The sequence below is a fragment of the Hemicordylus capensis genome, chromosome 2 (assembly GCF_027244095.1).
Source record: "Hemicordylus capensis ecotype Gifberg chromosome 2, rHemCap1.1.pri, whole genome shotgun sequence".
Taxonomy (NCBI): domain Eukaryota; kingdom Metazoa; phylum Chordata; class Lepidosauria; order Squamata; family Cordylidae; genus Hemicordylus; species Hemicordylus capensis.
In genome coordinates, this window is record NC_069658.1 from 191,743,327 (window position 1) to 191,767,961 (window position 24,635).

Sequence of the window (24,635 nt, forward strand, 5' to 3'; positions counted from 1 at the left end):
TATAGAGCGGTATATAAATGTAAGTACTATTGCTATTGCTATTGCTATATGTTATTATTCATGTTTTATCTCGAATTGTTATATTTGGTTCAACTATTTATTTTCTCATTAGTGAAAGAAATTAGATATTACCTTATGATTGGCCTACTGTATAGTAATACAGATTTCTAACTATTTGTTTGATACACGTGATTTTCAATACACTTTCATTTTAGTCACGATTGGGTCACACACACACACCCCCAGAATTTTGGACAACACATGCAGGAAAAGGTCATTTGGTTTCCAAAATAGTCACACGTCCTCTATAGAAGTCCCTAGTGGGCAACCCTACATGTGACTCTGCCTATGCTACTCACACAACACTTCCTCCCCCAATGGATAGGCATGGCCCTGTGCCTAACTTGGTCTTTATTACATCATCATATTATTCAAAATGTCTACAACACGCCAAGAATTAACTGGTCCAACACCACATTTCCAGTTTTTAATTGTTGTTTCCCATCAGTTTAGATAGCCATTAATCTGTGTACTTCTTAGTGTCTTCAGCAATGGGGTCCTGTGGTGCTAGCTGTTGGAAGTACGACAGGTGTGATCCCTTGACTGTGTCCTTGAACACAGATCGTTAATGCAGATTGGCTGGAGAACAGCAAAGCCAGGGACAGAAGCTGGCTCTCTTCATTGAAACCAAAGGGAAGCTTATGTCTGGTCAGGTGTGACAATTTTTGATAATGGGTCCCTTGAGCACCATCTCTTAAATTTGGCAGACACAATCCCTAGGAGGGGTCTTCATATATCTGCATATTTCATCCAGATTGACTTGAAAACCATGAAGTTACAGGCAGGAGTGGAAGTGTTTCCTCCATTGAAAATAATGGGAACATACTGGCAAATTAGTGAACAGAAGTGGACACATTTCATGACAGCATGAAAGCGATTCCTGCAAATACACAGACACAAACAAGATTATTAGAGACAAAACTTTGCCTTGCATACCCTGAATTTTCAGACAGAAAGTTAGTTATGATCTATTCCTCTAATAAGGAGGCCGATTCTATTGTCTCCTGAGGTTCGCTTAAACTGGGTAATCTTTGAAGATGCTTCATAGATGATTTATCTAATGATCTGTGCAAATACACTTTCTATTGTTCTGAGAACAGTAGTGTTCCATACAAATTGTTAGCCGTGCTTCCCTGCTAACATTTGTGGAACTTTGTAATTGATAACCCCAAACACAGAGCTAACCTCTTTGATTTCTTAACCACTGAAACTTCCTATAAATACTTTGGGTTGCAACTCTCATTTTTCTAGCTATAGTCAAATTCCACCCTATGCCCTCTCTTGAAGTCAGGGGCATCATTTAAGACTTGAGTGGGAGAGGGGACAAAGAAGTTTCAGACGAGGCTGCAAGATGAAATTAGCAGAGCAAAGCCGGGAAGATTGTGTTATTGTCCATTACCGCTGTTGTGAGCATTTATCTTCGATGTGTTTGAGCTTTGCAGAGAAATGTCACAGACCGACTATAACTCTTGCATTTCATGGCCTATTGGCCCCACTGTTTACCATTGTCCCCCCCCCCCCATAATCATGTATATATCTGCCAGCTGAGGATGCTTCGTGCATCTAAGCAAGTGGGCTGCAGTCCATGAAAGTTTATGCCACAGTGCATTTATTAGTCTTTAAGATGCCACAGGCTCTTTAGTGTGGGGGTTTCTGTAACAGACCAAGGCTGTTCTCATTCCCAGCCCAGGTTAGGCTGTGTGGAAGAACCGCTGGAATCCATGGGGATTCTGGCAGCAAACCCTCCAAAGAAGCCTGCCAGTTACCCAAAGTTAAGGGCGCACTAATGAGTCTAACTGCTCATGTGTCAGTACTGGCTGCTTGCAGCCAGCACTGAGGCACAGTGCCAGAGGGATCTCCACCATGCACCATGCAGTGCATTGTGGCATTTCTGGAGGCCAGGACTAATAATAATAATAATAATAATAATAATAATAATAATAATTATTATTATTATTATTATTATTATTATTATTATTATTATTATTTAATTATTTATTTTGGAATTGGCGCCCTGGGTGCAGTTCCAAAAGACCTTGAAGAGCACCTCAACACCATAGGAGCCACGGAAATCACCATCAGCCAATTACAAAATGCAACTTTACTGGGAACAGCCTATATTCTGTGACGATATCTATAACCATTGACAATAAAATTCTGGCATCCCAGGTCCTTGGGAAGGACTTGATGTCTGGATTTAAAAAACCAGTCAATAACACCTGTCTGACTGTGTAAACAAGAGATAATAATTCAATTTCTATACCGCCCTTCCAAAAATGGCTCCCAAGGCAGCAGCGGAACGTCTGGGTGCGCAATCCTTGCACCCAGAGGCAGCAGCAAGATCATCTGCAGGGAAGGCAAGCTCCTGAAGCCTTCCTGTTGCCTGGCCCCAAGCCCTCTCACGGGATCATGAGAAAGGGCTCACCAAGTACCAAATAAAATGTGATATAGATATTCTGTTATTTGGTGCTCCTGGCAATTCTCTCTCAAAAACCCACTGTGAGAGTGCCCAATTTGTACTGTGGCTGTGATGTAGGTGAAGAGGAGTTTAACCCCTCCCCCCCACCTGCTGTAGCCTTGGTTCAGAACACCCCTGAAACTGTTCTTCGCTGCTGAGGGGAAAATAACTGGGCATAAGGAGATACCATTTATTTATTTATTTATTTATTTATTTGATTTCTATACTGCCCTTCCAAAAATGGCTCAGGGCATTTACACAGAGTAATAATAAATAAATAAGATAGATCCCTGTCCCCAGAGGGCTCACAATCTAAAAAGAAACATAAGATAAACACCAGCAACAGTCATTGGAAGTACTGTGCTGGGGGTGGGTAGGGCCAGTTACTCTCTCCCTGCTAAATAAAGAGAATCACCACATTAAAAGGTGCCTCTTTGCCAAGTTAGCAGGGGTTAATGTTTACACTCTGTGATCAATAGTAGATTCAGGATAAGAATCAGGACATTGGTGCAGGGGTAAAAGGTTTAGCACCTTTCCCCCTTGCTGTGGCTCCAATCTGAACAGATCCTGGCAGCCTTTTGAGAAATAAAAGACCTAATGAGAGCCATTGTTGTGTAGTGGCCAGAGAATTGGATTAGGACTGGGGTAACCCAAGTTTCAATCCCCATTCAGCTATGAAGTGACTCTGGGCCAGCCACTTATCCCTCACCCAAACCTACCTCTGTCATGAGAAGGGACTGGGAAGGATAGGTTTACTTGGTGTTTCTTATTAATTTCCCCTTAAGGTCACTATTATTTTCCCTTCTCTTGAAAACTGTGTAACCACTGCCACCATAAAATCATATCCGGTCTCTGGGTTCCACTTGTCTCTTTACGCTGGTCAAGGTGGCTTCACAGAGTGTGTGGAGGCTTCAACAAAATCACTCAAACTAGATGTCTCTCACAAGTAAAATAAGAGGGCACTTATTTTCTTTGGTTTAAATTGAGCTATGGTGTTTGCTGTGGTGTCCTTCCTTATTTTTTCAGAGGCTGCAAGAAGGAAGCTACTAATTAATGTGGCAGAAGACCTTTGCTGCACTGACGTCACTGGGGAGAGGGGGCCTGTGTTTGCACACACCCCGCCCCAGGAAAGCATGCTTTGCATGTCCCCCTCACCATTGGCAGCAGTGATGGCACTGCTGCTGCTCTTGCCACCCTCGCAGCAGCTCGGGCCCCACTTGCCTCCTTTTGAATGGTTCCAGAGTCAGCTGGGACTGCAGGGCACCCGTGCAGCTTGACAACACAGGTGGCCTGTGCAGTGTACCTTTCGTGATTCCCAGGGGCTCCAGGGCTGCTCAGAAGGCATTGTGTGGCACCCAAGCCAGCTGACAAGGCCCCAGGTGTCAGCATGGGCCAAAATGGCAGCAAGAGCTGCCACGGTGGGTGGGTGGGTGGAGGAAGGTAGGAGCAGTTGAAGGGGGAGCAGGCAGAAGTGGCCCCAGGAGGGAGAGAGGAGCAGGAGTGTGTGGGGTGGGGGGAGGCGGCCTGTAGGGGCAGAGCAGCTCATGTTCCAAAGGACATATTGGAACACTGTAGCTCCACCCCTGCTTTGCTGAATGGGACTTACTTGGGAGTAAACATGCTTGAAGGATCTTGGCCGTGGGGAAAGGAGCACTGCCATCTCCAAGCAGCACTAAAAAGGGCTTTAGTGTGCCAGCAACCACACTCCATCTCTCCATGGGAGAGCTGGATAATATCTCAGGGTGCGGTGGGGGGTGGGGAAGTTGTTCCCTTGGCACATTAAAAACAAAAAGAGCCAGTGAGAAAGTATTCCAGATACCCACTCCTCCTGTGTGCTGTTGATCAGACTCACCTTCTACAGCAAAAGCCTGGCTCTTGGGAATAGGCTGGGGAACTAATTGTCTACCGTCAGAGCAGCAATTCCAAAGGGTTCTGGGGGGAGGAGATCCCAGGCACTGTGTGTTCTGTGGTCCATGAAGCCGGCTCACTTGCCATTCGAGCAACATCTGATATTGCTTGTGCCAAACTCCTGATTCATCCAGGTAGGAGCAGAAGGAGAGCAGTGTTTAATTCCTGACATTACAGCTAGCAGCTGGAGTTAAAGTCTATGTAGAGACAACAAACTTTGACCCCCTAATCTCACTAGTATGGGAATGGCTGTTACTTAGTGGGGAAGGAAGGGCATGTGTTCACAGGCACTGTCCAACTCACAATCCTCTCTTATGTCCTATTGCTGAGATGTGGCATTTGGAGTCAGTGCTACATCCAAGGTAAGCCACAGTTCACCTCCATGATGAGCCAAAGAAAATAGGAAGAAGTCCAGAGTGAGCAGCAATCCCTTTGGGTCAAATTAATCCATTGCAGTTCCCTTTTCTCATAGCCAGGGGCAACTAGGAGAGAGGGGAGGAAGAGAAAGCAAGGGAGAACTTGGCAATGTAAACTCTCTAGTCTTGAACTCGGACACATTCTAGCCAAAGTGGTGAAGAATCCTATAGGGCTTCTTGAAACACAAACAGAGGCAAGAGGAGGGATGTGCAGAAATACAAAACATGTAGTAATGTTCATCCACTGAAAGGGAGGGGAGAAATATGTTTTGCAGATTTGTACTTTTGCAAAAAAACAAACAAACTCCAGAGCCATTTAGAACAGCTATTCTAGCACACTTCTTTGTATTTGGGATTTGCCTATATTAAAGCATTTTATTTTAATTCCATTTTCTTCTCCCAGTTTGACACAATCTCATCTGATATTATTCTGAGCTTGTTAGAGCACATTGGTTTGGGTGTTTGCTTGAGTTTAGGGGTGCCTGGGTTTTTAGCAGAGGCTTTCCTTGGAGCAGTTCATTTGAAAATTTCCAGACAATCGATCCTACACATCCCAGTTATTGCAATCCTTGCTCTCAGCATTTTTCTCATCATTCACTGACTGTTTGCGAGAATACTGCAATAGTTGTTGGGGGGGGGGGGGGCGGAGTGGCGGTGGTGGCTTCCTTAACCTATAGCAACTAGGAGCAGTTAGTTCATTAGAAATCTACTTTTTAAAAGACCCCAAAATTGATCCAACACCCCCAATTATTTCTTGTTCTTTAGTATCAGAATCTGCTTATGAAGTTGTGTTACTTTGGGAGTTCCCTTTATCAAGGGCATTTTGAAATCCAGTTTCCAGAACTAATTCCATTCCTTATTCAAGTTCTTGCCTTACCTGCATTTTATCCTTTATCTGGGGACACTTTCTATTTCCTAACCCAGCCTAAAACAGAAGTCGTGCTCACTCCTCCACTGCCCTGACAAACCCTGTTGCCAAAGGCTGTTGAGGTCTACCTGCCTGGGCACTCCTCAAACTGGTGTCTGCTCCCTGAGTGCCCCTCTGCTGTGCTTATTGTTTTTAGTTTCTACTTACCTTTAGTTTAGATAGTAGTTAGGATGTGTCTGTTCATTTGTTTTATTGTTCTCCCTCCCTTAAAAGTGGAGCAGCTTTGTCTAATCAGTTGAAATTTGGCACCTCTGATCTTTTGGAGGGATTTTAGGAATTCTGTAAATTTTGTGTCAATTGGTAAGAAAATAAAGAAGTTAGAGGCAGGGAGAGTGCCGCTGGCATTCCCATTTAAATCAATAGCAACAATGAATGAACAAAATAGATGGATTTTGTAACATTCAAGTGCAATTTAAACAATTACCAATATGAAGGAGGCTTTTAACCATGAAAACAAATGGAGAAATGAAATGTTCCCTACTTCCTCAATACAAAGTGTGCAGTGTCACGTTTTGTACTGATAAAAATTGTTCTGTTTTTCTAAAATAGGCATATGGTTCTTTGTTTTGATATGGCCTGGTTGTTGGTGGGGGACAATGGACTTTATTGAGCAACAGTCCTCAGCAGGAAACCTTTTGCTCCAAGCATGTGGAATGCATTTGAGTCGTACCTGCCAGGCATAGAGGCTGAAACAAGTATCACTTGAACTAGCAGGACAGTTTATTTATTAATTAAAATTTTCTTATATACTGCCTCCTCCAAAGACTCTAGGTGGTGAACAACAACAATACCAATAACAATTTTAAAATAATAATAATAAGTTAAAGGGCAAATGCCTGGCGAAACAGATTTGTCTTAAGAAGGGCCTTAAAAGCAGCCAGGGAGAGGGCTGAATGAATCTGGGGTGGGGGGAGAGTGTTCCAAAGAAGAGGGGCAGCCACAGAGAAGGCCCTGCTATGGGCCCAGGCACCACACACCACCAGGGCCTGAGACATTAAGGAGGGCCACCTGAGAAGACCTCATAGGCCGGGATACAATCGGCCAAGAGAGGCAATCCCAGAGATATACAGGTGCTAAGCCCATAAGGGTTTTGTAGGTGAGAACCAGCACTTTGGATTGGACCTGGAAGTGAACAGGCGACCAGTGCAGCAACTGTAAATGAGGTGTGACACTATCAAATCTGTGACCACCGATACGGAGGCGGGGCACTGCATTCTGGACAAGTTGAAGCTTCCGAATTGTTTTCAAAGGCAACCCTAGGTAGAGAGCATTACAGTAATCCAAATGAGAGGTAACAAGGGATGAGTTACTGTTGCCAGGGCCTGCTAGGTGAAAAGAGGCCATAACTGGTGAACCAGCCAAAGCTGGGCAAAGGCACCCCGGGCCACAGCATCCACCTACTGTTCAAGCAGGAGTCATGAGTCCAGAAGGACCCCTAGATCATGAACCATCTCTCTCAAGGGAAGTGCAACCCCATCAAGAGATAAACTCAAACATGGCAATTGGCCAGATCGTAAACTGAACAAGAGCAACTTGGTCTTGGAGGGATTGAGCCTGAGCTTGTTTTGGCCCATCCAGGTCCTGACAGCTGCTAGGCACACAGCCAGCACATGGACGGCATCACCTCTTTGGCCAGCGGTAGAGATATAAAGCTGAGTATCATCAGCATATTGATGAACACCTATCCCAAACTGAAGGATGACCAGGCCCAGTGGCTTCATGTAGATGTTAAAGAGAATGGGAGCAAGGACCAAGCCCTGTGGAACCCCACAAGAAAGGGGTCAGGGCACAGAACACTCACCCCCAATCGACACCAACTGGAATCGTCCAGTGAGATAGGAGCGGAACCACTGAAAAACAGTGCCCCCAAGGCCCAGCCCACTTAAACACTCCAGAAGGATAGCATGGTCGATGGTATCAAAGGCTGCTGAGAGATCAAGAAGAATCAAGAGAGGTGCACTTCTCACATCAATGTTATGATACAGGTCATACAGCAGGACAACCAATGCCGTTACAGTGCTGTGGCCTAAAACCTGACTGGCAAGGATCCAGGAAATCAGTTTCCTCCAGGACTCTCAACAACTGAGCACAAACCACCTTCTCCAGACTCTTACCAAGAAAAGGAAGATTGGAGATTGGACGATCATCCAAATTATCAGGGTTGAGAGAAGGCTTCTTCAGAAGAGGGTAGACCACTCCTTAGTTCAATGATGGCTGCACTCTGTTCCTATGACTAAACCACAGAGTATGGAAGGGTCCACCAGTTGTACGCCTTCTAGTTGGGGGATTGCCAATTTATTTATTTATTTATTTATTTACACAGTCAGACAGGTGTTATTGACTGGGTTGTTTTATACAGACATCGAGTCTTTCCCAAGGACCTGGGATGGCTGAATTTTATTGTCAATGTTGTTGCTGTTATAGATATCGTCGCAGAATATAGGCTGTTCCCAGTAAAGTTGCTTTTTGTAATTGACTGATGGTGATTTCTGTGGCCCCGATGGTGTTGAGGTGCTGTTCAAGGTCTTGTGGAACTGCACTCAGGGCACCAATTACCACTGGGATTATTTTGGTCTTTTTTTGCCACAGCCTTTCCATTTCAGTTTGTAGATCTTTGTATTTTGTGATTTTTTCTATTTCTTTTTCTTCTATTCCGCTATCCCCTGGTATTGCTATGTCGGTTATTTTGACTTGTTTTTCTTTCTTCTCGACTACAGTTATATCTAGTGTATTGTGTGGCAGATGTTTGTCTGTTTGTAGTCGGAAGTCCCATAATATTTTTACATCTTCATTTTCTACCACTTTTTCAATTGTATGGTCCCACCAATGTTTGGCTACAGGTAGCTTGTATTTTTTTGCAGATGTTCCAGTGTATCATCCCTGCTACCTTGTCATGCCTTTGTTTGCAGTCAGTCTGTGCAATCTTTTTACAACAGCTGATTAGGTGGTCCACTGTTTCATCTGCTTCTTTACAAAGGCAGCACTTGCTGTTTGTGGTGGATTTTTTGACTTTTGCTCTTATTGCATTTGTTCTTAGTGCCTGTTCTTGTGCAGCCAGTATTAAACCCTCTGTTTCTTTCTTCAAGTTGCCATTCTTAAGCCATTGCCAGGTCTTGGTGATGTCTGATTTTCCACGTATATTGTGCAAATATTGACCATGCAGGGGCTTATTTTTCCATTTTTCTGCTCGGTTCTTGACTTGTTCTTTCTTGTAGGCCTGCTTTGTTTCATTGGTGTGGAATAGTTTCGCGTTATTGACCATTTGAAGTGCATCTTCTTCACTGTCCTTGATATATTCTTCAAGGCCTCTTTTCTCCTCCTCTACTGTTTGATGGACTTGCAGCATTCCTCTTCCACCTAAGCTGAAAGGGAGGTATAGCCAGTCTACATCACTGCAGGGGTGCAGAGCATGATTGATGGTCATTATTTTCCTGGTCTTACCATCCAGCGTCTCTAGCTCTGCCTGGGTCCAGTCTATTATTCCTGCAGTGTATCTGATAACAGGTATAGCCCAGGTGTTTATGGCTTGTATGGTGTTCCCGCCATTGAGTTTGGACTTGAGGATTTTTCTAACTCTCCTGATGTATTCTCTTCCAATTTTTCTTTTAACTTCAGTGTGTGTGATGTTATCAGCCTGGAGAATGCCCGAGTATTTGTAATGTTCTTTCTCTTCCAGGTTCTTGATCTTGCTTCCATTGGGCAGTTCTATTCCTTCTGTTTTTCTTATTTTCCCTCTGTTCATTATTAATGCAGCACACTTGTCTAGTCCAAAGTCCATTGCTATATCGCTACTGAATATACGGACAGTGCTTAGCAGTGATTCAATTTCTGACTGGGACTTTCCATACAATTTCAGATCGTCCATGTACCCCAGGTGGTTGATTTTACTTGATGTTTTAGATGTTTGGTATCTGAGGCCTGTTTTGTTTAGTATTTGTGAAAGTGGGGTCATGGCGATTACAAACAACAGAGGGGATAGTGAGTCCCCTTGGAAAATGCCTCTTCTAATGCTAACCTGTCCAAGTGTCTCACCATTGATTGTTAACTGTGTACTCCACATGCTCACTGCTTTTTAAAATAAATATCTGAATGTTTTTGCTGACACCAGTTGTTTCTAAACATTTTAGTATCCATGTGTGAGGCAATGAATTGAAGGCTTTCTTGTAGTCGATCCATGCAACACTTAGATTTGTTTTCCTTCTCTTGCAATTTTCTAAAATCATTTTGTCAATCAGCAGCTGGTCTTTTGTGCCTCTGGTGTTCGGGCAATTTCCTTCCTGTTCAACTGGAAGCTGTTTGTTAGTTAATAAGTTAATAAGTGTTGCATCACTTCATCTGCTATTATTCCAGTTAATAATTTGAACATGGTTGGCAGGCAGGTTATCGGTCTATAATTACTTGGAACTGCACCTTTTGCTGGGTCTTTCATGATGAGATGAGTTTTCCCAGTTGTTAGCCATTGTTCAATATCACCTCCTTGCAAAATGTGATTGAACTGTTTTTATAGTTGTTTATGAAGGCTTGTTAGGTGTTTAAGCCAAAAGCCATGCAGTTCATCGTCTCCTGGAGCAGTCCAATTTTTAATTTTCTTTGCTCTTTCACTTATTAATTCTGGTGTTATTATTAGATCTTGCATTTGTTGGTTACATTTTTTGACCTCTTTCATCCAGCCTGCTTTTTTGTTATAATCTATTGGATTGTCCCATAATTTCCCCCAGAATTGCACTGTTTCTTCTTTATTTGGTATTTCTAGGTTTCTTGCAGTTTCTCCTTCTATGCTTTGGTAGAAACGTCTCTGATTTGACTGGAATTGGAGATTCTGCCTGTGTTGTGTAATTCTGGCTTCATATCTGCTAATCTTCTTTGACACTGCTGTTATTTGCTGCTTTATTATTTCCAGGACTTCTCTAATTTTCCTTGAATCTAGGTGGTATTTTTGGATCAGATACTGTTTGGTGTTTTCATTCTTCAGCTTCTTGTCTTTCAGATCTTTCAATTTACTAGCATCTGTTCTGAGACTGGAGATTTTATTTTCTAATCTAATCTTCCATTTAGGTGATGTACTACTTTCTTTTTTTACAGGTCCACTGATCTTATATCCGAGCTCTTGTGTTATTGTTGCTGCACTGTACATTAGTTGGTTTGTTTCTTGCAAATTATTGGTTGTTATTTCTGCAAGTGCAGCATTGACATCTTTTAATGCCTGAGCAAGTTGTGTTTTGGCAACTGTTTTTAGAGCTGGAAGTTGAACCCTGGTGGTTGTTTGGTTCATGAGCTCAGTTATTTTTTGCTTTAGTTCTTGTTGCTTTTCTGTTAAATGGCATTCGGGTTTTTGAGGTGAAGGCAAAGGGGAGGTTGCCTGGTTTTGATTTTGAAAGAGTTCAGCAACAGTGGCATCCTCTATTTCCAACACCTCTTCCAGCTCAACTCCTGTGAATACTTTATTTCTTATTATGAATCTTCTCTGGTCTGCTAGGCTTTGTTCTGTTATTTCTGTATCTCGATGCTTCTCTTTCCAAATTTGGTACATTCTTTTTAAATAACCTCTTCTAGTTGGACTAGACTTGTAATAGCAGATCGTTATTTCCTTGTTGGCATTTTTTGTATTTTTCCCCTGGTTAAGCGACATTTCTTCCAGTAACTTTGCAGTCTTCAGCCCTGGTTGCTCAACTGGAGATCCTGTGTCCTGTTGCCCACTTGCCACCAGATGTCCAGGGACTCCAGCACCTGGCGCGGTCCTTGTTGACCCGGGCGACGACCGATCCGGTATAGATTTATTAAAGTTATGTCTCACCATATTGTTGATGGGAGAGGCACTCTTTGTCTGGCTCCTCTGGTGAGACCTGTCCAGTATGGTTGGACCTCTGGCATAGCTCTCACCTTCCTCAGAGCACGCAAGTCCCACAACCACGCCAAGGTAGTCCCTCACTGGGGGTTATAATAATAATAATAATAATAATAATAATTTTACATTTATATCCCACTCTTCCTTCAAGGAGCCCAGAGCGGTGTACTACATACTTAAGTTTCTCTTTCACAACAACCTTTTGAAGTAGGTTAGGCTGAGAGAGAAGTAACTGGCCCAGAGTCACCCAGATAGTTTCATGGCTGAATGGGGATTTGAACTCGGGTCTCCCCGGTCCTAGTCCAGCACTCTAACCACTCCACCACGCTGGCTCCAAATTGACCCCAAATTGACCCCAAATGCTAAAATTAAACCTCACTTTTTATTTTTTTAAATAGAGAGGGCTCACACATCACAGACTGGTTGGCCCATTTATAACAGGGTCAGTTTCCTTGTGGAAAGATTAATGGTGCCTCTTGTAATAAACCACTGATTTACAAATGTCTAGTCTGAGCAGATGGGAAGGAGTCATGCACTCAGTGCCAACACATTGTCCGCCCCTGCAAGACTATTTCTTGCTGGCCATTTCCAAAACTCCGATTCCCTGGACATATTCAAGCAGCTTCTTTTTGCCCTCTCCTGGCACACCCCCCAGGAAGAATATTGGCCTCATCCCCCACCCTGGCTGCTAGGGTGATGTGCATTCCAGGCTGACCTTTCTATCCCATTAATCAGCTAATTGTTAGTGTTGAATGCAAGGAGGAGGACAACGTAGGGCTCGTTGTCTCAAATAGCAGGCTGTTCCTTTCTCTTTTGCTCTTCCCACTTATCGTGATAGTTTTCACCCTCCCAGGAGGGACAGAAGCATGAAACTGAGAGCAAGGCTTCCCGACTCTGCAGCCATTTTCCTCTTTAGCATCCGAACAGCCTTCTCCAAATCGAGTCTGACACTGCGAATCCCAGAGTGCAATTCTATTCTTAGCTTCGAAAACAGCCATAAAAATCAATACGGCACAAACTGCTCCCTAATGGAGAACAATCAAATCATTGAACTGAGGCCTGGCCAGGGGAAGAGACTGAATGATAGAGATGCATTTGAGATGGAGAGAGACTAGAGAGCCAAGGACAGATAGGCAGAGTGAGTCAGACAGAGGGGAGCAAGGGGGAATGGGATGCTGCATCCAGAAAGGGCTTCCGGGATTGAAGTAATTAAGGCATTTGATGGAAGTGGTGGGAGGGAAATATCGCCAGCACAAAGAGTGCCAGCCCATCTTGGCACTCCCCCCGCCACCTTCATGTAATGGCATTTTCCAGCTAACTACCACACAGGGCTCCATTTCAGCCAGGGGCTCATTAAGGTTAGTTCTCAACCAACAGCAGATGAAATGGTAATTGGTCTGTGGATTGTACCACTTCAGACTCCAGGTGGGGTTCACACAATTGAATGCTCCTGGGTAGAAAAGTCTTCCTTAAAGAAACAAAACCAAGGCGTCAAGAAGAAGGGGTTCTAGATGGATTTCACACATTTATTTATCTGTTTATTTGTTGGTTTGTTTGTTTTTAATACATTTCTATACCGTCCAAAACGCAAGTTTTCGGGGCGGTTTACAAAACAATAAAAAAACAGCCAATAAGAGATTAAAACATTTCAGCAATTAAAATTAAAAAGTTAAAACTATTAAAACACAATTAAAACAGTATCTAAACAAACACATGCCAGTTAATGGATTTTTGTCCCACATTGGTGTGAATGTAAATGATAGAAATGTAAGCTTAAATTTGTTTGTTTCAGGTTTAAGTTGATTGGTGGCCATGTAGAACACAACTGCATTATAAAGTTTCTGCACCTTTTGGTGATATCCATGGACAGATACGTTCTATATAAAGTGCATTGGTCCCAAGAAAACCACATGGATAGACAAAATTGAATGATTGTCGATGTACTGCCGAATGATGGGCCCTTCAGGTTGGATGGTACTCAACATGCTACTGAGGAACAGCTGAGGATCTCTCAGTGTACTGATGGTGTTTATGACACAGTTAGGCTAAAGCCTTTTGGACGTCTAGCAGCTGATGTTGCCATGCGGGAAAAGAAAATCTGAAGCTGCAAAGACAGAATTACAATGGGAATGTGGAATGTAAGAAGCATGAATATGGGAAAGCTCGACACAGTGAAAGATGAAATGAATCAAATACAGATTGACATCTTGGGCATCAGCAGAGGCGTTCTAACCACCGGACCTTTGGGCCCCGGTCCATGGCCTCCAAAGTCCGGGGGGCCTCCAAATGGCTGGCGGGGGGCGGGGGCTCCTGCAGCCACCTACACCCACCCTGCTGCTGCCCTGCCATGCTGAACCTACGTGTTTTTTCCAGCTGCTGCACGGCCAAGGGGTGACTGCTGGGGGGTGAGTTGAACAGTCCTCCCCCCCAGTGGCAGCTGGAGCCTGTCCATTTGAACTAGTGGCTCTTGCTAACTGTGAGGCACACCTGCGCAGTTGAGAAAGGTCATCACAAGCTTGTTGAGACAATCTCTTTCAACTGTGCAGGTGTGCCTCGCAGTTAGTAAGAGCTTGGCTCACCCCCCGCCAGCCAACCCTCAGCCTCGTGGTGGCTAAAATTAAAAAAAATTGAGGTTTGACATGACGTAAGGCCCCCAAAAGTAGGTTGGGGGGCTCGTGGTGGTGGGGACCTTGCGGCAGGGGTGGTCCAGGTGCCGAAATTGCCTAGGTGTGCCCCTGGGCATCAGTGAATTAAAATGGACTGCAATTGGACAGTTTCAGTCAGAAAATCATACCGTTTACTACTCAGGACATGAAAAACAAAGAAGCAATAGTGTTGCTTTCAGTCAGGAAGGATATAGCAATGACAGTACTTGGGTACAATGCGGTCAGTGACTGATTAATATCAATTAGATTTCATGGACAACCCTTTAACATGACAGTTCAAGTCTATGCCCCAATGACGGATGCGGAAGAAGAGGAAGTTGATGACTCTTATGCTCAAGTTCAATCTGAAATTGACAGAACATGCAAGCAAGATGTGCTGCTGGTGGTTGGAGACTGGAATGCCAAAGTTGGAAATGGTAAAGAGGAAAACAGAGTCAGACTGTATGGCCTAGGAAACAGAAATGAAGCAGGAGAGCGACTTATTCGTTTCTGCCAAGCCAATGATCTCTTCATTGCGAACACTTTCTTTAAACAACCAAAGTGGTGCCTATACACATGAACATCACCAGATGGAGCACACAGAAATCAAATTGATGACATTATTGGTGCAAGGAGGTGGAAGAGCTCAGTTATAACAGAAAAAAACATGGCCTGAGACCGATTGTGGAACAGATCACAAACTGCTCATATGCAAGTTCCAAATCAAGCTAAAGCAGAAACACATACGGGGCGTATCTAAGGGTAGGGCAGGCAGGGCACGTGCCCCGGGCACCACTTGAAGGGGGGCGCCATTTTGTAAAATTAAAAAAAATTAAAATGGCTGCCGAAAACAAAATGGCCACCGTGCATGCTCAAATGGCCTCTGTGAGGCCCTAGGTCATGCCAGGCATTGCAGAGGCCATTTGAGCATGCGCAGTGGCCATTTTGTTTTCAGTGGCCATTTTAAAAAAAGATTATTTTTTAAAATGGTCACCGCACATGCTCAAATGGTACCTGCGAGGCCCTAGAGGCCAGTGGTGGGAGGGGGAACCTTTGCAACTGCCCCCCAGCCTTTAGGAAGCCCCACCAAAGGGACTACAGGTTAAAAAAAATTAAAAAAATAATATAATATAAGACACTGTATACATATTCAGATTCGCACGATGTACAGAGAATCAGGGCTTGTAAATACTGGGCTGACGCTTATGACCTAGGATTGTATTCATTTGCTCTTACTTTGCTTCTTGTGATAAGTGAGTTAAATGTGATGTCTTGCTAATATGGCTATTAATGGTGAGTTTGTCTTTGAATCAGTGTGAAATCCTTAATATTAAGGCCCACTGGGAGTTTCTTGCTCTCTTTCTCTCATTTTAACTGTCTTTCTGAAATACTAGAATATATTCCAAGCAGTGACACAGTTTACTCTACATATCCTTAATTATTTACAGAGTATCTGGCAAAAGTCAAATTCTCCATTGATTTTTTAAAACTTATGTAATGGTGATGCTACAATGCATAGCAGAGAATTAGACAGACACTTCTGTTTAGTTTTCCAAGTACAACTCCACATAGTATTTGGGTATTTCATGAGCCCCAGCATACTGAAATTTGTAGTTTTCCAGCATTTTTTGGTCTGGCTACATCCACTGCTAAATAGTTTTTGAAATATTAAAAGATTAACGAGCTTGACTTGTATTTTTCAGCTGATATTATGGTAAAGTTATCTGAAAGATGGGTGTCAGATGCTTGGACAGGGGGGCGCAATTTCAGTGTTTGCCCTAGGCGCTATTTTCCCTAGATACGCCTCTGAACACATAGCTATCCAATTCCCACAATATGATCTTGAGAACATACCCACCATTTTCAATGAGAACATCAGGAACCGCTTTGAAATTCTGAACCTCATTGGCAGGGAACCAGAGGAACTGTGGAATGAAATCAAAGAAGTTGTTAAGGATGAATGTGAAAAGAGCCAAAAGACCAAGAAACAGAAGACAGCAAAATGGATGTCAGAACAGATGGTGGAAATTGCCCAGAAGAGGAGAGAAGCCAAAGTCAAGAAAGATAGACCTCATGAAAGAACTTAATAGAGAATTTCAGAAAGCTGTTAGAAGAGACAAGGAGCAGTACTACAATGACATCTGTAAAGATCTTGAGGATGGAAATAGACACGGAAAAACAAGGAAAGTTTTCCAAAAGATCTCTGAACTCAGAGAGAGGTTCCAACCTTGAATTGGTGTGTTAAGGGATGCCAAAAGACAGATAGTAATTGATTCAGAGAAGATCAAACAGAGATGGAAGGAGTATACTGAAACTCTGTACAGCAGGGAGGTCAACATCCAAAATACTCTAGAAGATATTCCCTATACTTACAAGAACCTCTAGTATGGGAAGATGAAGTTAGATCAGCACTACAGTCATTTCCAAATCAGAAGGCTACAGAAATTGATGGAATAGCTACACAAATATGGCAGGCAACAGAAGAAGAATCAGTCAAGGCTCTAACCAAACTATGCCAACAAATTTGGAGAATGACACAGTGGCCAACAGATTTGAAGAAGTCGGTCTACATACCCATACCAAAGAAAGGAGATTTAACAGATTGCACAAACCATCATACAATATCCTTAATTTCACATGCTAGCAAAAGAATTCTCAATGCAGATTAGAGCCCTACGTGGAAAGGGAAATGCCGGATGTTCAAGCTGGTTTCAGAGAAGGCTGAGGAACAAGAGACATTATTGCTGATGCATGCTGGATAATTGAGAAAGCCAAAGAATACCAAAAAGAAGTCAATATGTGCTTTATTGACTACAGAAAAGCCTTTGATTGTGTCAACCATGTCAAATTGTGGAATATCCATAGGAAAATGGGTATCCCAGAACATCTCATTGTTCTCATGAGAAACCTATACACAGGACAGGAAGCCACAGTCCAGACAGAACATGTTGAAACAGACTGGTTCCAGATCGGCAAAGGAGTAAGACAAGGCTGTATACTTTCTCCTTATTTATTTAACTTGTATGCTAAACATATACTAAAAGAATAGACATATTCTTTCCATTGGAAGAAGATGAGCATGGTTTTAAAGTTGGAGGAAGGAACATCAATAACCTGTGCTATGCTGATGACACCACTCTGATAGCTGGAGCACAGTGAAAAAATGGGACTACGACTAAATGTAAAGAAGACTAGATTGAACTAATAACAGGTACAGCAGCTAGCCTCAGAATTGATAATGAAGACATTGAAGTGGTGAATAGCTTATGCCTTAGGATCGACCATCAACAGTAAAGGATCCAGCAGTCAAGAAATATGCTGCAGACTAGCACTTGGTAGGGTTGCAATGAAGGCCTTGGAAAGGATATTTAGATGCTGTGACGTGTCTATACATTTAGAGATTAGAATTATTTGTACAATGGTTTTTCCCATGATACTCTATGGATGCAAAACCTGGACTTTTGAAGAAGCACAAATATGAACGCAAACAAATGGATCATAGAACAAATCAACCCAGAATTTTCACTCAAGGCACACATGACGAAGCTCAAACTATCATACTTCGGACACATTATGTGAAGACCCAGCTCCCTTGAGAAGTCCATAATGCTGGGGAAAGTGGAAGGAAATTGAAGAAGAGGACGACCAGCAGCAAAGTGGATGGACTCGATTATGACAGCAATGAAGGCACCACTGAGAGACTTAGCCACTTCCATCACTATTCACAGGTACACCATGGCTTCTCATTCCCCTCTCTTTTCCATGACTATGGGCATCTGCAATATGACCATTTCCTTCATTGCCCCCTTCTGGTCCCCTGTGAAACTGACAAGAGGAGAGGAAACACTTTTCCATTTCAGAGATTTCTCATAGGATTCTGGTGAAAATGACAAGATCAAGGCAAAAACCTTGTCAAGTCCACTGCTGTGATATGAGAGGGCTGAGAGAGATTCCTGCCTGCAACCTTCGAGAAGCCGCTGCCAGTCTGTGAAGACAATACCGGGCTAGATAGACCAATGGTCTGACTTAGTATATGGCAGTTTCCGATGTTCCTGTGTTCCTATCGGCAAGCAACCAAGTCAGTGATACCCTTGTCTTATCTGAATTAAGCTTCACTTTGTTTGTTCTCATCCTTTACAAAACTACCTCCTAACATCGCTGCAGGGTCTCTGCTGAAGACACCTCAGCTCAAACCGCGGGTGACCTCCCTGTTAGTTTCATTCATGTTCAAGAGCATGGGGGACAAGATAGATCCCTGTGGCACCCCAAAAGGTCATTGCTCATGGGGAGAAGTGGCAGCCCCACAGCATTCCGATATGGGACCCAAGCTTTTAGCTATGTTTTCTTCTGTTTTTATGGTTTTTATTGCATTACCTTGTTTTATTGAATGTTATTGTTTTGTCTTGTTAAGCACCCTGAGATTTCTTAAGATGGACAATATATAAATAAAAATAAAATAGAACCACATTCTGGGACACACACACCCCACACCACACCACCACCACCACCACCACCACCACCACCACCACCTCAGGATGGACTGGAACCACTGCCCCCAGTTCCACCTCAGTGAGGCATCCCAGAAGGATACCACGGTCAATCATATCAAAAGCCACGGAGAGTTCCAGGAGACTCAAGAGGATGGAACTCCCACTGCCTATCCCCTATTAGGGGTATCTAAAGCAAATTGTCTTGACTGTGCATACATGAGTACCCCCAAGCCTGGGAATTCCCTCCAGTTATTTAAGATCAACACAACAGACAGGTGAGGTTGCTATGCTGGCATTCCCTTTCACAAATTGCTGCCTTGTCAGTTACGCCTTGTTGATTCCACTTCTCAACAAGGACATCAATTTGCTCTGTTATTTCTCCTGGTTTATTGCTGGGGCAGGGAAAGTGGGGACATGAGAAGAAGGGGCCTATTTTACCCGAGGTCTGGTATTTTGACAGGTTGAAATCTCAGAGATCAGACATATTTCATTAAGGAGCTGTGTTATATATCCATCTCTCCCCCAGACATATTTTTTGTTTGTTTATTAAATCACCTGGCACTTTCCTCTAATATATCCTCAGCTATGGATCCCCATGCATCAAAGATGCTCATAAGCAAAAGCTACATCTCACAATATGCATCCTCCTCCCCGACAGCCTTGTCAGGGCATCAGCTGGCAAAAGCGTCCCTGGCTTAATACATCCTGGAATAAGTTATTAAAGAAGTGGAGCATTGTCCTGTCGCCATTCATACATATGGATGAATAAGACGTTTTGCAAATGGAGAGGTAATTGAACTTGTCAGGCTGGTGCAAGCAGGCAACGGAGGATGCAATCACCTCACCCAGGGGATGTTTACAGCCCTTGTTCCAGCATGCAACACTGTGGGAAAATTGGAGGCAGTGGGGAGAAGTTGGGAGGCGAACATGAAGCAATAATGGGATACCAGGAACAAAACAGAATAAAGAGGGACAATATATAAAAGAAATGCTATTCTGGGAAATAAAAAGGGAGATCGTGTGGTCCACAAGGAGCAATAAACATTTTGTTCTATTTGGCACCTGTCAGGCCTCAGGACTTGTTTTGATTTTTTTTTTTTTTTTGAAGGAGATGTGAAATGGGAGAGAATCAAAAGAAAGCGACAGGAATAGGGAAGAATTTAGAAAGCTCAAGCTAAGGAGAAAGATTATCGGCCGGGCTGTGTGTACTCCACAATGCTGTTCAGCTTGGCATCGGGCATTGAATTCAGCCTCTTGTGAAGAAAAGGCTGGTTGCCAGTCCCCATGGCCATGAATATACAGTACATTTCATCCGAGATCTCCCATATAAAGTCAGCAGTGGGGAGGAAAAGTTAAATGGCTCATTCAGCACTCAGTGGGCGGGGTTTCACACACATGATTCACAGAAGCACAAACACGCCTGGGTCATATTAACATCTGCATAGTTTCCACAGGTCACAGCTCTTTATGGTACAGAATTTGGGCATCAGTCCAATTCTAAACATGTTTACTTGGAAGCAAGTCTCACTCTGTGCAATGACATTTAGAGTCAGTTTATACACTCAAAGGAAAAGCCACTGGTAAAGCCTTTCCTGAACGGGAACGTTTCAGGCTACGGATGGGGGACTAGGTTTAATGTTCCTCCATAGGGACAGGGAAAAGTCCTGTGTGTAGGAAAAACTAATATATCAGGGAGATTGGTTTAGCTTATCTTCCACCGGAGTGATGCTGTCTTCCTGTGTACGGGAGGATTTTGTCCTGTGGTATGACTTTCAGATGTGCAATTCCTCCTAGGCTGACCAAAGTGATGTATGTAGTCCAGGAAAAGCTTTAGCAACAGATTCTGATGGATATATAAACTGGCCCTTCCTTCCCAGTGTGTGGTTAGGACCGATTTCTTTAGCACAGAGCATATGAAGTCCTACTCAGCAGTGAGGAGGAGGAGGAGGAGGAATAAAGACTGATTAGTGGGAGGATGTGATGATCTGTTTATGGTTGGATTTGAGAAACTAGTTTATATTCAGAGCAGTGGTCCATTTACCCCCAGCACCCACTACTTGGGCTCCTCAGCATTCCTATTGCATAAGATCTTTTAACTGGAGATGCTCAGGATGAAACCTGGGAGTTTATGGATGCAGAGCATGTACTCTACCACTGAGCTATAGCTGCCTCCCTTTTCAACAGGCAAAAAGCTGTTGTGAAAGGAGGGAGAGAAATGTGAGATGGTATAAGAATAATGTCACCGAAAGCCGATGCTGCAGCAACAAGCTGTCAGCATGTCCCTGTGGCAATTTTCCATCTGCTCAACCCAAAAAAACTGGTACTAGAATCGCACCAAATTCTGGGGCACCAACATTTAAGAGGGAGAATAAAGGAGCTTCCAGGAAGCTTGATATTTTCTCAGAATGACTTTCAGATGCATACCTTTTTCACACCAGTTACTTTGGCACCATTTTTAGCCTACTTTCCAGGAGGCTTATGAGATCACCCAGCAGTGTGTGTGTGTGTGTGTGTGTGTGTGTCCCTATCAACTTCACATTGCCTGGACCAATATGAACTAAATCGGGTACAGTTGTAGGGACACATAGGGACACCTCAACGGCATCATTTTTGATGATGCCATCTACACCACTTCCAGATTGCAGACCCGTGAACGTTTGAGATACAAGTGGGCTAACTTGTGACCTGCTTAACCTATTTGGACCAGATTTAGTCTGCCCAGAGCCATTTTTGGAAGGGCAGTATAGAAATTGAATAAATAAATAATAGTCCATTTGTAGGGACAGTGAAAGGAAAGTAGGCAGATTTGTTCTTACTAGAACAACTTGTTTGTTTTAAGAAGGGGGCTCTTCTTGCTGGGGATAAAATCCAGCCAATCAGGGATCACACAGCAAAAGTGATAACATCACACCATCGTGTCATAGGAACATAAGAAGAGCCACATCCAGTCCAGCATCCTGTTTCCCACAGTGGTCAACCAGATGCCTCTGGGAAGCCTACAAGCAGAACATGAAGGCATGCCCTTGTTCCACTGTTGCTCCCTGCTCCGACTTGGAACCTGGAGGTAGAGCGTGTAGCTAGCAATAGGTTTCTCCTTCATGATTTTCTCTAATCCCCTTTTAAAGCCATCTAAATCAGTGGCCATCACTACATCTTGTGCTGGTGAATCCCATAGATTAATTATGAAATGTACCAGTTATGTGACGGCATCAAAGACTAGTCAGAGTGAGGGCAATGTCTTTGGACCCATTGTCCCATTTCCTAGCCCCCTAAACAATCACCAGTTTAGTAGAGGCAGTTTTCAAGGGGTGGGGTTGGAGGGTTTCCCCTCTAGAATCCCCTCCCCCCACATTTTGGCTCAGCTCTTTTCAAGTCAACCGACATCCCTAGAACTCTCTTCTCGCAAAAACTGATGCTGCCTATGATATACTACTGCTTGGAGAAACAGCAATTACAATTTTCAGCATCAGTGCTCAGGCTGGAACATATGAACAAAGAAGAGGACAGTACCTCTGAGAACATGCAGAGTGCAATTTACCCACCACTGAGGAACCACAGCACATCCCCACACAGCTGCCATCAACAGGTAGGGCTTGCAAGTCAAAGGCCCTGAGCCAAATGAAGCAAACAACCAGCTGTCATGATCAGTGGCTGTCTGGCAGAGAAGAGCCTCGGCTCTGGATCCTAAAGACCTGACCGATACTGCTACTACTATTGCACACACAGAACCCTGACAACTGGATCAGAGGAGAAATGCCACATACAGCCCTAGTTTGAATGTGCAGTTCCTTATCCAGTGTGCAGATGCTCCCGAACTGAATTGGGGCAATACGGTGCATGTTCTCTGCCAGTAGGAGCCACAGACAGCAACTGTCTATTTAAAAACAAGCCAATGGTTGCAAAATGCCAGGCGGCATATCTGGCTGGACTTGGTCCATTTGCCTAATGCAGGATGCTGCTGTGTTGATATGGATGGAGTCCCTTGCCTAGGGAGTGGCTGGCTGTCATTCAAAGGAAGCTAAGCGTTAAAGGGCCAGGCCAGAAGAGAGGAGGAAGGAGCCGCTCAGGGTCACTGAGCTTAATCAGGCACAATTGATCCTAGATTCCCAGGCTATAATTCTACCAGTGGCAAGGTCTGGCCAAGGATGGGGAAGGCGCTCTGCTGTGCACCACAGAGCACAAATTGCTGTCTCAAGGCCTGTTATCACAGAGGCTGGATAATAAAGGCTCAAGGAATCAGGCTGCAGCCTGACAGTGGCTGATGGGGATGCATGGGACCAAGGACGGCACGGAGGCATCTTTGACCCAGAGGTCCTTCTATCTAAACCCAGGCTGCTCAAAGCACATGCTAGCAGAGAGCAATCCATTTGTTTTAGAAGTGAGCTGCTGCATTGCAAACTATCCTGGAAACCAGCCTTCCAACCCCAAAGCCCTCCTGCCTCCCTGTCCAACCCTGCAAGCATAAGGAGAACAGCTCTCCTTATGGGAGGAGAACTGGCGTTGTGGTAGCAAGCCGGACTTGTCCCCTTTGCTAAGCAGGGTCCACCCTAGTTTGCATTGGAATAGGAGACTATGTGTGAGTACTTTAAGACATTCCCTTCAGGGGATGGAGCCACTCTGGGATGAGCATCTACATACTTGTGTGCAGAAGGTTCCAAATGCCCTCCCTGGCATCTTCAAATAGGGCTGAGAGACTGCTGCCTGCAACCTTGGAGAAGCCACTGCCAGTCTGTGTAGATGTAGATAATACTGAGCTAGGTGGACCAATGGTCTGACTCATTACAGGGCAGCTTCCTATGTTCCTAGTGTAGCGGCTGAGAGAATGGGCTACGATAGTGACCCCTGCTAGATGGGCAAAGAGGCACCTTTTAAAGTGTGTGTGTGTGTGTGTGTCCTGTATATTTAGCAGAGGAAGAGCAACTCTCTCTCTTCAGCCCAGCACAGCATCTCTCCAGTGTCTACTCTGGTGTCTCCTTTGAGTGTTTTTAAAGGTCATGGGCCCCTTTGAGACAGCAAGCCATTTTCTCATACATTTGAGAAACATTTTGTTGAAAAATAGTACATAAACGCTCCTAACCACAATAATGACCGGGGAGGTTGCCATTTCACATCTCACCTCAGCCATGAACTGTCCAAATAGCCTTAGGCAAACCACTGTTCTCTCCACCTCAGGCCCACTCTCTGCAACATGGGGATAATTATATCTACCTACCTTACAAGGCGGTTCGGAGGATTGTGGAAATAACATGTTCCACTTTGGAGTGGGGAGGCAAAAGCAGGAGGGTGAAGAAAGGGGCAGTGCCCTGTTCTAGCAAGGCTGTGCAGGGTGCTGACCTTGACATTCAGCCAGAAGCTGACTAACAGGTAGCAGGCGCTTCAACAACTGGGAGCGCTTCCAAAAAAAGGCAGAGATATTGATCTCACAAGGCCCAGACTTCAGCAGCATCATTATATACCCGGGAGAGCCAGGTGAATGCCAGAGTCCTGCTTCTTCCATGAAGGTATTTGCTGGGCATTTAAAGGGGCAGCACTCTGGCTTAGGCTATCAACTGTGGCTCCCTTAAATGGCTTCAGACGATACCCTCTGCTCTCTCCAGTGGAAATCCATAGTGGGGTGGTGAGTGACTTCACCTGAAAGGCCGGAACTGCCACCTCCTCGAACTGAGAGTCATTCCTCCCCGACTTCCACTTCATTCCTCCTCCACTGGGACAAGATGGACCCAGGTTCAGGTCCCCACTCATTTGTGATGTTCACTTGGTAAGCCTGGGACAATTAGTCTAATCTACCGCACAGGGGCACTGAGAAGATATGTGGCTGATGTCACAGGGCCAGGTGGTGGGTGCTAGGCAACTGTTGCTAAGGGGTGTGGAATGCTGGGATGAAG

The 24,635-nt window shown here is 44.1% G+C and overlaps 1 long non-coding RNA gene across 1 annotated transcript; it reads right to left on the reverse strand.

Annotated features, from left to right (window-relative positions):
* Positions 1-391: 391 nt before the first annotated feature.
* LOC128346818 (uncharacterized) lies at positions 392-24,570 on the reverse strand. Its single transcript, XR_008317226.1, has 2 exons — positions 24,382-24,570; positions 392-940 (listed from the first exon to the last, which is right to left on the reverse strand). It is a non-coding gene; the product is annotated as an uncharacterized LOC128346818 (long non-coding RNA).
* Positions 24,571-24,635: the final 65 nt, after the last annotated feature.